This window comes from Dipodomys spectabilis, unplaced genomic scaffold (assembly GCF_019054845.1).
Source record: "Dipodomys spectabilis isolate Male_0828 unplaced genomic scaffold, ASM1905484v1 ptg000362l, whole genome shotgun sequence".
NCBI classification, from domain to species: Eukaryota; Metazoa; Chordata; class Mammalia; order Rodentia; family Heteromyidae; genus Dipodomys; species Dipodomys spectabilis.
In genome coordinates, this window is record NW_024871039.1 from 180,417 (window position 1) to 199,182 (window position 18,766).

Consider the following 18,766-nt stretch of genomic DNA (forward strand, 5'->3'; position numbering starts at 1 on the left):
TTTTTCCTCAAGGCTGGTGTTCTACCACTTGAGTCCCAGCTCCACATCTGGGTTTTTGGTGGTTATTTGGAGCTATGTGTCTCAAAGACTTACCTTTCTTTCTGAGCTGGCTGAAAACCATGGTCCTCAGATCTTAGCCTCCTGAGTAGCTAGGATTTCAGGTATTAGCCACTAGTATCTGGCTAGGAGGTTAGTTTTTACCTTCAGAAAAAAAATCTCCATAACATGACTACCATTTATGTCTCTCTGTGGAACAAGGGCTCCCCTGTATTTGATCAAGATGATAATTTTCCACCTTGTACAGATAAGGAAATTGAGGCCCATGAGGAGCAATCTCAAGATTGGTAAAAGTCAGAGCTGATATACATCTCCAAAGCTCTCCCCTTCCTATATTTCTTTGGTTCACCATTCTGGGCCTTCCCAGTGTGGTGCTCATGTTCACCCACAGTGGGCTGTCTGCCTTCCTCTGCTGCTGGCCTCTGGTGGGAGAAGCTTGCAGAGGATGTGATGGTCTCCTGATTATACTCTTGTCTTCATTTTGTCACCTGGTGATATGCTTCAGGAGCTGCCTGTCTATGGGCCCCCCTGTCCTCTTCCTTCCTTCCTGTCCTGGCACAAAGGAGCCACTCTTGGTACTAAGATCTCTGTGACATCAGTTATGTAGAGAATCAGCCTATTGTCCATGTGGGGTCATAGATCTGAGGATTCTATCCCTGTCCTCTGGGAGCTCTTAGTGTTATCAGAGAAGAGCTGCCTTGTACTCCTGGGGTCCCCTTCATTGGCTCCTTTTCTTTCTGCCCTTACAGGTCATGCCTGTTTCAGTAAGTAGTTATTATATGCCAGGTCTCATGCTCACATACTGCTGTGACAACCTACTCATTAGTAGGTGAAATTATTGTTCCTCTTACCAGATAGGGAATGAAGTTCCTACAAGAATTGTTTAAGGGCTGGGCACCAGTGGCTCACACCTGTAATCCTAGCTACTCAGGAGGCTGAGATCTGAGGAACATGGTTCAAAGCCAGCCCGGGCAGGAAAGTCCATGATGCTCTCATCTCCAATAAACCACTAGAAACCCAGAAGTGGCACTGTGACTCAAGCAGTAGAGCACTTACCTTGAGCTGAAGAGCTGCGGGATAGTGCCCAAGCCCAGAGTTCAGGACCCCTGACCAAAAAATAAATAAATAAAAATAAACAAATAAATAAAAAATAAAGAATCATTTAAGGAAGGGGCTAAGAAAAAGAAAATACAGCTAAGAAAAAAAGAGAGCAGCAGAGATTACCAATCTCCATATCTAATAGATATAAAAAACATTCAAGTTAAAAAAACAGATTGCACCCAGGTGCGGGTGGCTCACCACTGTAATCCTAGCAATTCAGGAGTCTGAGATCTGAGGGTCCTGGTTTGAAGCAAGCCTGGAAAGAAAAGTCTGTGTATGGCTCTAATTGTATAGCACTAGCCTCGAGCAGAAAAAGCTTAAGGAAGGGCTAGGAAGGTGGCTCAGTGGTAGAGCGCTTGTCTTGCATGCATGAGGCCCTGGTTCCATTCCTCAGCACCACATCAGTAAAAAAAGAAAAAAGCTGGAAGTGGTGCTGTGGCTCAAGTGGTAGAGTGCTAGCCTTGATCTGAAGAGCTAAGGGACAGTGCACAGGCCCAGAGTTCAGGCCCCATGACCAGACCCAAAACAAAAAACAAAAACAAAAAAGCTTAGGGATAGTTCAGTCCCCAGTTGAGTGGGGCTCAGTGTCCCAGCTCTGAGTTCACTCTCCAGTACTTGCACCAAAATAGGAATAATATTAATAATTACTTAAGAAGAAACAGGAAATACTTAGGATATGGTAGATGTTTGAATCCTAAAGCTCCCTGTTGAGTTGCCTTGTTTCTCTTGTAGTACTGTTGCAGTGGTGTGTGTGTGTGTGTGTACACAAGTAACCCTATTAGTTATTTTATTGTGACCGTTAGGACCCATGAGCAAGAACTATTATAAGAAAACAGAAGTGTTGAACAATATGCTGTAAGCTACAACAGTAGATGGCCAAGCCAGATGGACCCCAGGTATCCTTGATTCTGGACTGTGCACAGTTAACCAATCACAGACAGTATTGGCTCCTTGGTTAAACCCCAGAGAAAAAGCTGCTTTGCTAGGGATGCTGCAAGATAGACAGGCCAAGTGAATATCCTGTGTTAAAACAGGCAGAGGCAAGTCAGTAAGGTGAGGGCTATGCAATGCTCTGAAGGAAATGGGCATAAGTGAGAGTACCTGTCCTAAAGGGGCTTGTGGTAATAGTCTTTCCCCACACCACCATCATAGAAGTTGTCCCTCAGCTTTTTGCTCAAGGTTAGCACTCTGCTACTTGAGTCATAGCTCCACTTCTGGCTTTTTTGTTGCTTTATTGGAGATAAGGAGCCTCATTGACTTTTCTGCCTAGGATGGCTTCAAAGCATGGTCCTCAGATCTCAGCATCCTGATTAGGATTATAGGCATGCGCCATGAGCACCCATCTATAATGCTGTTCTTCATGGCAGTGGCAGTCAGACAGGGCCTTCATCCGTGTCTTATATGGTCTCATCCTAATAGGTACTGTCCTCAGGCTAGAGTGTAGGGGACTGACTGGAAATCTCAGGCCTGGCCACAGTGACAATTGAATGAGTTACATTTCTTGAATTTGGATGCAGGCCACCTGCTTTGCTTCTTGGGTTTCTGCTTTCAAGTGCTCTGCTGGACTATACCTGGGGTCTCTGGTGAGACGCCTGGGTGAATGTGGGCACTTTTCAGAATGGCTTAGAAGCAGCTCTTGGTGGCTTTGCAGCTTGGCTTTCATTTCTGGCATGACAGTGCATTGGGAAGGTTCTGGATCGAGTCAGGCTTAGCTTTGGGCTCAGTCTCTGCCACATGCTAGCTTTTTCTTCCATTCCAGATGAGTCACTGTCCATCTTTAGGCTGCCCTGTCCTGTCTCCTCCTCATATACCTGTCTCTGACTTGGGGCCAGGGATCTGATGAAGAAATTCTCTTCAGACAAATAGAGATTCCATGGAAGGAAATTGATCATGTACAGCTGGTTTTTCCACTGGCAGTTGTTTAATCTTATTTCCCTTTCGTTTTTCTTCCTCTTCTCAGGGATCACTGCCTATAAGAACTTGATAGCAACTAGACTTAGATGGTTAAATGTAAATTGGAGCTGGCTTCTGAAACTCCAGGTGAGTTTCTTCAGGCCTGGAAGATTTTTCAGAGCCCTATGCACCTAATGCATTTTAGCCTTTATTTTTATTTTTCACCTATATTTTTCTTCTTGTATTACTTCTAGATGCCTTTTATTTTCGCTTAGGACTCAAGCATAATTTTGGTTGTTTTTAGGTGTAATTATAGAAGGCCCAACTCATTTCAGTGACAGGAAGATTTATTATTTCACATAATAATAACCATGGTGGGGCTGGGGGTTTAGCCAGGGGAAGGGCACCCGCCTGGCATGTGTGCAAGGCCCTGGGTTCAGTCCTCAGCCTTGGGAAAAAAAAAGAAAAAAATAATAACCATAGCACAAGGGAGACTGTAGAATTCATTAATTCAGTGGCTCAGTATTGTCTTCTTTTTTTGTCTTTTGTTTTGTGAGCCATGGGGCTTGAACTCTGGGCCTGGGCTTTGTCCCTGAGCAACTCAGCTCAAGGCTAGCACTCTACCACTTTAGCCACAGGGCCACTTCTGATTTTCTGGTGATTTATTGGAGATAAGAGTTTCACAGGTTTTCCTGCCTGGGCTGGCTTTGACCCATGATCCTCAGATCTCAGCTTCCTGAGTAGATAGGATTACAGGCCTGAGCCACTGGCACCTAGCCTGTTTTCTTATATTTATATTCCTACCATCTTTTGAATTGACCATACTGGGTATATTCTCCACAGGCTAAAGTTCATCATCCCAAGTTGGCTGTTGCAGCACCAGACATCCCATGTAAACACAGAAACCAACAGAATGGATGATGAGACAAAATTGGGATTTGTTTGCAAAGAGGACTGAGAAGTGACCACTGAGGTGGTATCAATCCTTGATGAGAAACATATACCTTTTCTCTTTTGCTTGACAGGTTAAGAACAAATATCTTGTCATGGCATAATGAGATTACATACTGTGCCCTCAACTATTTTATTTCCTCATTTTATTTCCTTCTGCTCTCTACACTAGAAGGCCAAACAAGACCACTAGCTATTGTCAGAACTATGTACACCTCATTTTTACCTCCTTGTTCTAGGCAGGCTGAGCCTGTGCCTGAACCACACCCTGCCCATGTGGCCTGCCCTGCAGCTGTAGCATAAGACAAAAACGGCTAGAGTCAACAGTACAAGCAGAGCCTTTCCCTTGTTCCCTCCCAAGTATGTATTTTGAAAACAATCTTCTTATTTTTATTGCAAGATAAAACAGAAAATATAGCTGGCGCTGTTGGGTTATGCTTGTAATCCTAACTCATCAGCAGGCTGAGATTTTAGGATTAAATTTCAAAACTAGCTTGGGCAGGAAAGTCTGTGAGCCTCTTCTATCCAACAAACCATCAAAAAGCCTGAAGTAAAGTTGTGGCTCAAGTGGTAGAGTGCCAGCCTTGAGCGAAACAGCTAAGAGACAGTGCCCAGGTCTTGAGTTCAAGCCTCATAACTGGCACTCCCACTCAGGATCCATCCAGGATCCTGCTTTCCCTTGATCTGTCAGACCTCCTCTACCTCCTCCTGTCTGTGACATTTCCACTGTCTTTTCTTTAGTATGAGCTTGACACTTTTGAAAAGGGCAGCTACTGATCCTGTGGGAAGCCTCCCAGTGTGACTTGGGTGGGTGTTTTTTTTATTTTGGCTGGTCTTGGGGCTTGAACTCAGGGCCTGGGTGCTCTCTTTGAGCTAGTTATAGGCTATCACTCTACCACTTGGAGCTACAGCACCCACTTCCAGTTTTCTGGTGTTCACTGGAGATATGAATGTCACAGACTTTTCTCTCTGGGCTGGCTTTGGACCAACATCCTCAGATCTGAGCCTCCTTATTGGCTAGAATTCCATGGGTGAGCCACTGGAATCCAGCTAGGCATATATTGGGTTGTTTGTTTGTTTGTGCCTAATTTTATAACTGAATGAGAAAGCTCAGTTATGTCATATCAATTTCTGGTGTCTCATTGCCTGGATGTATCTTTGGTCATCTACTTAAGGTGATCCTTGCCAGTATTTTTCAGGATGAGGCCATTGTTTCTTACATGATAATTGGCAAATAACATGAGTCTATAGTTCAATTGTAAAGAGATTTTCTTCAAAGAGTATCTCTGTGCAGGTTTAGCTTAGTAAACAGATGGGAACCAGATGCTTTGCTTGAGATGGACATGGGCCAGGTTGTATTCCAGCAAGATCTTCTGCCTCATCTCTAAATGGCCCAGCTTGTGAAGTGCCTGTGCTTCATCCTCAAGTTCTGTTTGAGAACCTAGCCTGATGTTGGAGATTTGCCTATAAGCTTTTCTACAAGATAGTTTCCTTCCAAACTGACAATCACAAAGTGAGTTAGTTTTAATATAAGCAACACAAAATGGAACTGGTATCAAGCAACATTTATTTAGTGTCTCTATGTATCTGCTACTATGTTAAATCTAAGGAAGGTGAAAGTCATAGTCTCTGTCCATGAATCCAGCACCTTTTCTTCAAAGTATGGTCCTTTGAGCTCCTGTTCTGACACAATTGTTTAACTACATTGGTTTTACTGTTCTCTTTAAATAGATTTTCACCTGTGAGACTCATCTTCAGTGAAACACCAAAAAAAATCTGGAAGTGGAGCTGTGTTCAAGTGGCTAGGCCCTAGGGTAGAACAAAAAAGCTCAAGAGCAATGCCCAGGCCTTGGGTTCAAGCCCCAGAAATGAGGTAAGAGGAAATTAGCAGCTACTAGATAAAACAGAAGGTTAAGAGGCCAGAGCTAGAGTGGCTCAAGCCTACGATTATAACTAACTAATGGATTGGGCTGCTTGTACCAGCCAGGAAGAGGTGCTATGCCTGGGAGGGTGAGGCGAGTTTTCGTGCTGGCTCTGCCTTCTGAGATTTCTGCTTGTATTCTCTAGGTTGGCACCACCTCTTGGCAGTCTTCTGAGAGCCTTGGGATGCTTGTGAGTGTGTGGTCCACAGACAGTCCAGAGCCTGGCCACTTAAGGAGCTGGGCATGAAACCCCACCAATTAAGCTGCTTAGTGTGGAGCCCCATCACCAACAACGGGTGGGGGAAGGGTCTTCCCACTTTACTGTCTGTGTAGGTTTTTCCCTTTTCTTTTTTCACTTCCTGTATCTCTCTGAGTAATTGCCTTTTTTGTGGGTCATTTCGAGAAACAGAGCATTGAAATCCAAACTCTGTATTTGGTTGGAGAGAGCTGAGGTGTTTCCCTGCTGTTCCATCACCATCTTGGCCCCTCCCTTTCAGGTGGAGTTTTTCTTAGGTGGCCAGTGGGCCTTGATTACCAAAGGATAGGTACATAAAAGAATATGTTTTAATGCCTGCAGTCTGTAGTTAGACATTTCTGTTAATATAACCTTCCCAAGTTTAGGAACCAAAGGGGGTGGTCTACACTAAAGTATTTCAAAGGGATTAAATCCTTTAACATAGAAGCTACATCTAGCTCAAAGGAGAGCAAAGTGGAGGAGGCTTACGTAGCCATGGCCAGTATCTTTATTTAATTTAGTTAGTTTTCTTTAAGGTCATATTCATTCTTTCTAGTGCCTTGAACTCTAAGGTCTATAAATGGATTGTAACTTCCAATTTATTCCTAGGTTGTTAGTTAATAATTAAGAACTTGGACCATAAATGCAGGGCCATCTTTGGACCCCAAATCTAAGGGTAAGCCAAATCAAGGAATTAGTACACACCTCAGCCAGCTCAGCCTGAAAAATTGTCCACTATTACTAACAGATACCAATAGCCATACTTTCCAGGCTTTACATCTGTGGAGTCCACTTTCCCAAATTCATGATCTGAGGTTCTTCATATATGAATTCTTTCCATAGGTTCCAGCTTTTCAGCATTTACCTGATGGAAATTACCTACACACATTACAAAGAATTGTCAGGCTGAGGCCCCACTAGTTTCAGAAGTTTTAGGCAGTGGCCTCACTCAATTTACCTGGGTGCAAATATCTTTATGTAAACTGACAGAAAGCTTGAGCCTGTATGTTATTTTCACAAGTTCAGTATCAACATTTGCACACTTATTACTATTGTGTTCGCTTCTTCTTTTAATCTTAACAACTAGTAGCTCTAGAGAACCAACTGGTTTTAGAGTGGTCTCCCAAGCTACGTGATCAGCTCAGATGTTTCCCTGTATCTTAGGGTCTCTAGTTTCTTTACTTCCTGTATTGTACTCTGAACCTTGGAGTCTTCTTCCATTTTATTCTCCTTTTCTCTCAAACTTGCTTTCGTGATCCCACTCTAGTTCTCAATGTGCTCCTTAACCTGCAAGTGTTTTGGCAGGGTCACAGGAGAGTTCTTTGACTAGCCAACTGCTGCTCCTTCTCACAACACCTTTGCTTGCTCTTCAGCTCCTCCCTTAAGTTCACAAAGGTGCTATTGAGAGGTAATTTTTCCCACCTCCACCTGTTCCATTGGGACATGAAGTTTCTGCATTACATTTATGGTGAAGATCTCAGCAGTCTTTTTGGCTTTTTATTCTAGTAGTCTCTCTTTCTAGTTTTCCACTTCAGTGTATTTTTGTGACAGATCTTCCAACTGTTTGTTTAGCTCTTCTGTTTTTGTTCCTAATGCTCTTTTCCTTTCCCCGGCACTCTCTGTCAGAGCATGTGGTCCTTTAACTCTTTCTGAATAGTACCAATCTCTTTCTTGAGCCTGATATTTTCCAGTTCACTTTTCCTGGCCTCCTCTTCTATGACACAGCACTTCCCCGTCTTCTCTGCTAACTACTCTTTCCTTCTTTCTCTGTTGCTTTGACTTTCTGGTGACACTCTTCAAAGCTTATAATCAACATGTACTTCAGCCTAATACATTCTTATATCAGGTCCAGCTCCTTTGTCATGGCGATGGTTTCTTAATGCAGCATTAGGATCTCTTCTTGGCCTCACTTGTGGTTAGGAAGGATGGCAGCATTGCTGTCCTGTGCTTGTTTGCCTCTGACCTGTGGTCCCCTAATTTGCCTCATGCTCACCCAGGCTAATGTACTTGAATTTCATTTGATTTTGAGTGTTTTCTAGGTTCTTTTTAGGATTTTCTTCTCCTTTTTGACTCGCACAATTTCTTAATTTATATCTTTAAATCTTTTCTTCACGTCAAATAATTTTCTCTGTTTTCTCCAATGTGCTCTTCTATGTGCTTTCAGTCTCTTAGTGGGTTTTGACTGGTATATATTGGAGACTCAGTCTTTTATAAGACTATGTTTTGAGGTAGAATGGTGGAATTTTTTCTTTGCCACATTTCTTAACTTCAGAGGGCTGCTTTTTAAATTAAACATAGTTGGAATTCAGAGCCCCAAGCTCCTTTGCATGTTTCTCCAGATATATGAACATATTTTCCAGGTGGTTAATGTGATTAATTAACCTGTCATTTTCTATCTTTCTCCTCCTTGGGCATTCCTTTTCCCAATGTCTATTTTGTTTGCAATAAGCACACTGATGTAGTCCTAGAGGTTCCCTATTGCCATTTGCAAATGAATTGTACTGTCTTTGCCAAGGGTTTCTTGATCCCTATTCTGTTGTTCCTACCAAAACTCAAACCCTTTTCTTAGACTCTTTTTCCCAGGTATCTCTGTTAACAAACACCCTCTGGATGACTAATTCCAAAGTAGAATAAACTTTTCCCTCAAAACCTTCTGACTTTTGAAGCTTTATTCTAATATTTGGGGCTGTCTGGGTAACAAATGCCATATTTAGGAGGACTCTTTCATTCTCCAGGGCTTCAAGATCTATAGGCCTATACATCCTATAGGCTTCTGGGAGAAGTTTCAGAAAAGCATTAGGGTACTCACTGGGGAACTGTAAAATCTCACCCACCTTAGATTGATGATTTGGCTTTTTAGCCACTGCGGTATCCCTGCTAACAGAACCTGGCAATAATAGGTAAGCACCTCCATACCTCAATTGCTGTTAGTCTCAGCTTGGGTAAGTCTGTGCAAAGACTTGCTGGTTCAATAGTGGGGATACTCTCTGGTCGAAGGACCACCTTCAAGTCACCAAGCAGGATTCACTTCCTTTTCTACCAGGTGAAAAGTGACTGTAAAATTTGCTGACACTCATCCCAGATGTGCTTGTGTTTGAAAATTACTGTCTCTAACGAAGTAATGAGCCCCTTTTTTCTGAAAAGCATGGATTTTGCTGTTTCCAGTTATACAGGTCACTAGTTGTAAAGGGAACATATATTAGAAATGGGGCTTGCCCACCATCTCCTCCATGTTCCTGTCTCAAAGGTAATAAGGGTAACATACCACATTGTACCACCTCAGATTGGTACAAGTAACCACTTTTGGTATGGGAGGACTTAACATTAGAGGTGATGATGGCAAAGAATAGGAGAGAGAGTACATCAGTGCATCTTCCTCTGAGGAATTCTGTAAACCTGGAGGCGAATATGTTTTGGATATGACACCTTTAGGCCTTGTTCTCCCATCCTGAGAAAAGGAGTAAACAGGTGCATACAGGACACAGAACTATCAGCATACATACACAGACCAATAGCCACAGACAACCCACATCTCCCATGCCTCTCAATGTTGACCTCTACAGGAGGTCCCAGATGACAGAGAGAATGTCCCAGATTGTCTCTTGAGGAGGCCACAAATGATCTTTGGAGGATGTCACATATGTCATTCCTAGGAGGCCCTAAAAGACCTCTCATGGAGGTTTCAAATGGCTTCCCAAGGAAGTGTTAGATGACCTCCAAGGGATGTCCCAGATGTCCTCTCAATGTGGCTGAGATTACCTCTCGAGTAGCTCCCAGATGGCCACTCACAGAGGCCACATATGGACTTCAGAGGAGGTTCCAGATAACCCTCTTGAGAAAGCCACAGATTACATCCAGAGAAGGTCCTATATGGCTCCTCAAGGAAGTCACAGATGATGTCCGAAGATAGTCATACATTTCTCATCAAGGTAACCCGAGATGACCACCCAAAGAAGCTCCAGATGACCTCAGGAGGTGGTCCTAGATTGCCTCATAACGAAGCCCCAATGACTACTTTTGAAGAGGTCTCAGGTGGCCTCCTGAAGAAGCCCCAGATGACCTCTGGAGAAAGTCCAAGATGGCCCCTGGAGAAGGCCCCAGATGAACTCCAGAGTAGGTCTCAGATGGTTTCTTAAGGAAGTCACAGATGTACTCTTGATGAGGTTCCAGATGGCTTTCTTTGGAAGCCCTACACAGCCTCTCAAAGAGTTCCCAGATGGCTTCCCAAGGAAGCCACACTTGACCTCTAGAGTGGGTCCTCAAAACAGGCTGGCAAGCTTGCCCAGACGTAGCCTTAGAGGTTCCTAAATGACTTTTGTCCCTGTTGGTCCTCTGGAGACAAACACTCGAGGTAAACTCTCAACCCTGAGTGCTGACACTCTCTCCTATGGGGAATTTTCTCTGGGGCCAAGGCCTGTTGCCATCCAAATGGATTATGTCAATGTGGTCTCTAAAAATTAGGACCTTTATAGTTCAAGAGAATCCATCGAGACACAGTTAATATAATAAATGTTCTCCAAACCATCAACCCCCAAAATTATGATGTCAAGAGCTCCAAACATCAAAGGGCAAGCCTTTTTCTCCCCTTCCTTTGTCTCTCCTTCACAGTCCTATACTTCCTTCGAGGTCTTTCCCTTTTTCTCTTCTACCAGTTCTTTCTTCTCTTCAGGCCTCTCCACTCTCCACAGGCCTGAACTGCTTTGCCTGGGTCGTCAGTTGCCATTCTTCACCTCCTGCTCTCCCTCAACATCCTCTCCTCTGAGGTCTTTCCCCTTATGCTATCACACCACTTTTTTCCTTCCAGGACTTTTCCCTTTTTCTCTCCACTTCTATTGAAGTCTGTACCCCTTCTCCACTCCAACTGCCTAACATTTTTCAACTGTCACATCCCAAACTGCCCACAGCCCAATAAATTCTTAACAGCTCAACACGTGGAGATTAATGCACCAGCACCTCCCGCCAAATGCCCCACCTTCTTTGGTGGCATACTTTGTCCTCTCCAGCTTGCCAGGAGATGGGGCCACGCTGATTATTGGACCCTATATATTATTGGGACCCTGCTGATTATTACAGTATCTTCCTTGTGAACACTGGTAGCAACTGAAATTGGAAATTTGATTGTGATATTACAAACTCGTTGTGACATCACAAACACATTTTGACATCATCACCACCACGACATCAGAAAGCAATTGTGACCACATTGTCATTGTTACATCATGATTCCATTGTGACATCTCAAATCTATTATGACCTCTTAACTCCTTTGAAAAATCACATGCCCTTTGTGTATCCAAATCCTTGTTGTTAAGTAATGACAATTGAGATCAGACATGCCACTATAACATCAAAAAGTGTTTGTGACATCCTCAACAGTGTCATGTCACTTTTTCATTATGGAAACATCAGCTCATTGTGACATCACCAAACTCAATGACATATTGCATTATGACAACAATTCTCATTATAACATCATAGACATATTGTGAATGCCTATTCTGTGATTCTGTGGTATGAGAATTGATATGAGAAAGGCACTTTTGTGCCTACATAACCATTTTGACATCATAATCACTTTGTGACATCACAGTGCCATTGTGCTATCACTAACACAATGTGACAACACAAACTTCTCCTGTCCTCATAACTTTTGTGACATGCTGACATTGTGATACCTTAGACCTTTTGCCCTCAGAATTTGTTTTCAACCTATTTCATGTGTTATATGAGATACCAGAAATCCACTGTGACATCATGACAATTGTGATATCACACTGACAGATGTCATGATCATCGTGTAATATTATGACTTCACAAATTTTGATGTCACAGTTAGTTTCTGATGCCATACAGATAAGGGGTAATCGTAGGTCTATGATGTCATAATTGGTTGGTGATATCCAAATGATAAAAAGAATCCCATTTGTCATGAAATCACAGAGAATAAGAGTTCACAAACAGACTGAGGTATCTCCAAAGGCAGGTGTTGTCACAAATGTCCTAAGAGGCTTGTGATGTCACAGTGTGACACAATATTCATGGTGTCTGTCAGTATGATGTCATAATGATCATGATGTCACAATGGATTTATGATGTCACATATCATAACTGAAATATTATAAGGTTTAAAGCAGATTACAAGCTTATAAAGGCCCTAAGACATCACAATTGCAGCACATCTCAAGACTTATGAGGACAGGGCAGATTTGTGATGCCACGGTGTGTTAGTGATATCACCATGGCACTGTGATGTCACAAAGTGATTATGATGTCATATATTTATGAGATCACAATGGTTTTCTGATATCAACCCACATGCCACATTTGAAATAGAATGAAATAAGAGAATAGGCATTTACAATGTGTCTATAACATCACAATGACAATATAATGTCATAATGCTATGAGGTCATTGTAAATTGATGTTGCAAGGAAGTAATGATGTCATAATGAATATGTGGTGATGGGGTCACAAAGGGTTTGTGGTGTTACAACGGCATATATGAATTCAATTGTCATGTGTTCACAATGAGGATATGGGTACACGTATGGACTGTGATGTCACAAATGCCATGTGTGTTTTCAGAGGTACTTAGGGGTCATGATAGCTTTATGATATGCAGTTGTGATGAGGTCACCATGGGTTTTTGATATCATGATGATTTTGTAATATCTCAAACACATGTCCCAATTCAATTGCTAGTATTTCACAATGTGCATAAAGTTCACAAAAGGGGCTTGAAGTCCTAATGGACATGGATTTTTAAAAATGTTATGAGGTCATATTAGGTTTGTGAATACACAATAGGACAGTGATATCACCATGGCAATATAAACTCACTACATCATATCAAAATATTCTTTTGGTGTCACAATTAGTTGATGATGCCACATTCGTGATGAAGTCACAAAAGATCAGTGATGTCACAATGTGTTGGGCATGTCACAATTACATGATGGTTCTCAATTGTCTTTAACTTACAATGAGTATATGAATTCACAAAGGTACTGTGGCTTCTCCAAAAGTATGTGTTGTCACACATATATTGAAATCCTAAAAGATTTGTGATGTCAGAATTTGGCACAATGGTTATGACATCTGGCAGTGTGATCTCACCATGGTCATGATGTCACGGGGAATTTGTGATATCAAATGTCATATGTGAAATCTAATGAGGTCGACAACAGATTATGAGGACAAAAAGGCCTAAGGTATCAGAATTGCAGCATGTCACAAAAGATGATGACAGGATAGGCTTGTGATGTCACGGTGGGTTTGTGATATTACAATGGTAACGTGATGTACAAAGGGATTGTGATGTCACAATGGTTATGAGTTCATGATTTGTTTATGATATCAACCTACAGGCCACATTTGAAATAGAATGAAATCAGAAAAGGCATTCATACTGTGTCTATGATGTCACAATGACAATGTGAAGTTATAATTCTATCATATCATTTTCGTTTTGTGATTTCACAATGAGCAGATGGTGTCAAAACTTCAATGTGATGTCACAATTGTGATGATCTCACAAATTGTTTTTGATGTGAAAATGTCATGTATGATTCTCAATTGTTACTATTTCACAGTGGGGATTTGGGTGCACAAAGGGACTGTGATGCCACAAAGCTATGTATTTTTTCAAAGGTTATAAGAGGTCATAATAGATTTGGGATGTCACAGTGTGATCCTAGTGTCAAAACAATAATGTGATTTCACAATGGGTTTGTAATGTCACAGTGGTGATGAGGTCACAATGGGTTAGTTATGTCACAAGTTGTAATATCACAATTATTTGTCCAATTTCAATTGCTCCTAGTTCACCATGAGGACATTGTAATAACCAGCAGTGCCCCTATAATCCACGGGAACAGATAGTCATCATGGCCTCCTGGTCTAGACCACCGGAGAGGGGAGTACATGCCACTGGAGGGGGAAGGACATGCTGCTGAAGGAGATCGGATGTCAAGCCCCACATGGTGAGCTGCCAAGAAGTGATTTGGCATGGACATTTGGGAAGTTATGTTTGAAAACCCTTATGCAGGAAATATATTCCATTGGGGGAAGGGTACAGCCTATATATAAGATGCATGTTCAGAGCAACAGAAGGGGAGAGAAAAAGGAGAAAGTCCTGGAAGGAAAGAAGTGATGAGACTACAGGAGGGTAAAGACCTGGGAGGAGAGGAAATTGAGGGAGAGCAGGTGGTGAAGGATGGCAACTGGCCACCTGGACAGGGCAGGGCAGGTCTGTAAAGAATAGAGCAGCCTGAAGAGAAGAAGGGAATGGTTGAAGGAAAAACTGAAAAGACCTGAAAGATAGGACAGGTCTGGATAGAAGTAGGATGAAGAGAAAGGAAAAAAGCCTTGTCCTTTGAAGTGTAGAGCTTTGGAGTTCATTATGTTGGGGGCTGGTTGTTTGCAGACCAGTTAACAAATGGCTGGGTTGATCTTGAGAGGTCTGAGGATTCGTGGTTGAGGCTGCATTTAGCTCTGGGCATCCAGCTCAGGTCAAGGTAGTCGCTTATTACAAAATTTGTAAGGTCAAGACAGGTTTGTGATGTTACATTGCATTAATAATATCACAATGTCAACATGAGTTCACAAAGGGATTGTAACGTCACAATGGTGATGTGGTCACAATAGGTTTCTGAAATCAACCTATATGCAACATTTGAGATAGAATGAAATCACAGAATAGGCAATCACATTGTCTCTATGACCTCACAATGAAAATGTGATGTCATCATGCTATGAGGTCATTGTCATTTTGATATGTCACAATGGGCAGTTGGTATCATAACAACGTGATCTCACTCGAGATGATGTCACAAAGCATTTGTAATGGTACAATGGGATGCCTGATGTCAGTTGTCCTTTGTTCACAATGAAGACATGGTTATCCAAAGGGACTGTGATGTCACAAACACCATGTGCTTTTTCAAAGGTGCTAAGAGGTCACAACAGGTTTGGGATGTCACAAGGTGATCATGATATCACTGTGGTAAGGTGATGTCACAAAGGGTTTGTGATATCACTTTGGTGATAAGGTCACACATGGATAGTGATGTCACAATGAATTTGTGATATCACCATTATATGTCCAATTTCATTCTACTAGATCACAAGATACGAGTTCACATAAGGAGCTAGAAACCAGAAAGGCCATGAATTTTGTAAAATACTAGGAAATAATAGATTGGTGAAAATGCAATGGTGAAAATCCCATTGACAATGTGATGTTACCATTACATGAGATAGTATTTTTTTGAAGTCACAAACAGTTGGTGATGCCATACAGGTGAGGAGGTCACATAGATTTGCGATTTCACAATGGGATGGTGATCTCACAGTCTCATGCCAGATCTCTAATTGACAATGAATATATAAGTTCACAAGTGTTAATGGTCTCTCCAAAGGAATATATTGGCACAAGTTTAATGAGTTTTAACAAGATTGTGTCATAATGCGACTCAGTGGTCATGACATCTGGCAGTGTGATGTCACAATGGTCATGATGTCACAGTGGATTTATGATATCACGTGTCATACCTGAAGTATTATGAGTTAAACAATTTATGATCTCAGAGAAGCCAAAGATAACACACTGGAAGCATGTCAAAAAATTATGAGGATAGGACAGTTTTATGATGTCACAGTGGGTTAGTGATATCATAATGCCAATATGGTGTCATAAAGGTATTGTGATATCATAATGGTTAGTGGTCACAATGCACTTCTTTTTTTTTTTTTTCTTTTTGGGTCCGGTCATGGGGCCTGAACTCTGGGCCTGGGCACTGTCCCTCAGCTCTCAGCTCAAGGCTGGCGCTCTACCACTTAAGCCACAGCGCCACTTCCGTTTTTTTCTTTTTGCTTATGTGGTGCTGCGGAATCGAACCCAGGGTCTTGAGCATGCAAGGCAAACGCTCTACCACTGAGCCACCTTCCCAGCCCTCACAATGTATTTCTGATATCAACTCACCTGCCACATTTGATATAGAATGAAATCACAGAATAGGCATTCCAAGGTATCTGTAACATCACAATGACATTGTGATGTCATAATGCTGCGATGTCAATGTTGTTTTATTATGTCACAATGGGCTGATGTTGTCATAATGACAATGTGATGTTACACTGGTAATGATGTCACAAAGGTTTTGAGATCTCAATTGTCATTAGCTCAAAGTGATATGGGTACACAAAGGTCTGTGATGTCACAAAGGGCATGCTTTTTTCAATGCTTTTGAGATCACAGTAAGTTTGAGACATCACAATGTGATCATGGTGGCACAATGGCAATGTGATATCACAATGAGTTTGTGATGTCACCGTGGTGATGAGGTCACAATGGGATAGTGATGTCTCATCAAGTTTGTTATATAACAGTGACATATACAACTTCAATTTCTTCTAATTCACTATGAGGATACTGTAATAACCAGTGGGGACAGAATTATCTTTGGGAGCTGATTATCATTTTAAATTCTTGGCCTGGCCCCCCGGAGAGTGTGGGGAATGCTGCCAAAGGTGGAGGTGTCTAACCTCACATGGTGAGCTGTCAAGAAGTGATTGAACATTGGGCAGTTTGGGAAGTGATGGTTGAAAACTGTTAGGCAGGAGACCCGTTTGAGTGAGGAGGGTTACAACCTATATATAGGTTGCATTTTCAGAGCACTGGAAGGGGAGATAAAAATGGGAGCTCACGGATGGAAGAAAGTGGTGGGACAGCAGGAAGGAAAAAATCTGAGAAGAGAGGAAGTTGAAGGAGAGCAGAAGGTTGGCAAGTGGTCACTGGCACAGAGAAGGGCAGGCCTGTGTAGAGTGGAGTGGCCTGAACAGAAGAAGGAAGTGGTGGAAGGGAAAAAGGGAAAGACCAGGAAGGAAGGACAGGTCTGTGGCGAAGGAGGGAGGAATGGAAAAGTAAAATGCCTTGCCCATTGAAGTTTGGAGCTTTGGACATGATAATTTTTTGGATGTTGGTTTGCAGACCAATTAAGAAAGGCTGCCCATTGGAGGTCTGAGGTTTGGTGCTTACGGCTGCTCTTGGACCTGGGTATCAAGTCCAGGGTAAGGTAATCAGTCCCCTTTCTAGTGTAAATTGGTTTATTATATTAAATGTGACTCAATGGTTTTTCTCCTTGCCTTAGAGTTCATAAGTACAGGAGTTCACAGAAAGAGCTTGAAGTCTCAAAGGCCATGAATTTTCTAAGATGTGATGTGGCCATAATAGGTTTGTAAAAACACAATGGGACAGTGATATCACGCTGGCAATACCACAATGTCATGTCAATGCTTTAAGACCACAATTAGTTGTTGATGCCATTGTCATCATGAGGTTACAATAAGTTTGTGATGTCACAATGGGTTCATGATGTCAGAGTGGCATGGCAGTTCTCAATTGTCATTAATTGGCAATGAATATATGAGTTCAAAAAGGGACTGTAATGTCCCCAAAAGCATGTGTTGTCACAAATGTGATGCCATTCTAACAGTTTTGTGATATCACAATGTGACACAATGGTCATGACCTCTGGCAGTATGATGTCACAGGGGATTTCTGATATCACATGTCATACCAGAAACATGAAATTGAAAACAGATTGTGAGCTCGCAAAGAGCCTAATATATGACAATGGCAACATGTCACTAAACTTATAAGGACAGGATTGGTTTGTGATGGCACAGTAGGTTAATGATACCACAATGCCAATGTGATGTCACAAAGGATTGTGATATCAGAATGGTTATATTGTCAAAATGGGTTTCAGAAATAGAATGAATTCCTAGAATAGGCCTTCACACTGTTACATCTATGATGTAACAATGTCACTGTGATTTATAATGCTATGATGCCATTATCGTTTGGTGATGTCACAATGAGCTGATGGTGTCATAATAACAATTTGATGTCACTGCTGATTTATAATGCTACAATGGTTATTAGGTCACATTATGTTTCTGATATCAACACACATGTCAAATTTGAAATACAATGAAAAAGTTGGGCGCTGGTGGCTCACACCTGTAATCCTAGCTACTCAGGAGGCTGTGATCTGAAGATAACAGTTCAAAGCAAGCTCAGGCAAGGAAGTCCATGAGACTCTTATATCCAATAAAAACCACTAGAAAACCAGAAGTGGCACTGTGGCTCAAGCGATAGAATGCTCACCTAGAGCTGAAGAGCATGGAGTGCACCCAAGCTCAGATTTCAAGCTCCACGACCCACGACCCACACACACACAAAAAAAAAGATTAAAAATAGACATTCACATTCTGTCTATAACATCACAATGAAAATGTGTCCTCTTATCACTGTAGTTTTGTGATGTCAAAAGTAGTTGATGCTGTCATAATGAGAATGCTATATCACATTGGTGATGTCACAAAGGGTTCGTTATGTTACAATGGCATGTCTGATATCAATTGTCAGTTCATAATGAGGGTATAGTTACACAAAGGGATTGTGATGTCACAAAGGATATGTGTTTTTTCAAAGGTGCTAAGAGGTTCTAATAGGTTTGGGATGTCACAATGTGATAGTGATGTCAAATGACAATGAAAGCTCACAATGGGTTTGTGATGTCACATTGGTGATGAAATCAA

At 41.9% G+C, this 18,766-nt stretch overlaps 1 pseudogene; it reads left to right on the plus strand.

Moving 5' to 3' along the window:
* The first annotated feature begins 225 nt into the window (after positions 1-225).
* Positions 226-18,766, plus strand: part of LOC122095797 — a 156,793-nt pseudogene continuing 138,252 nt past the window's right edge.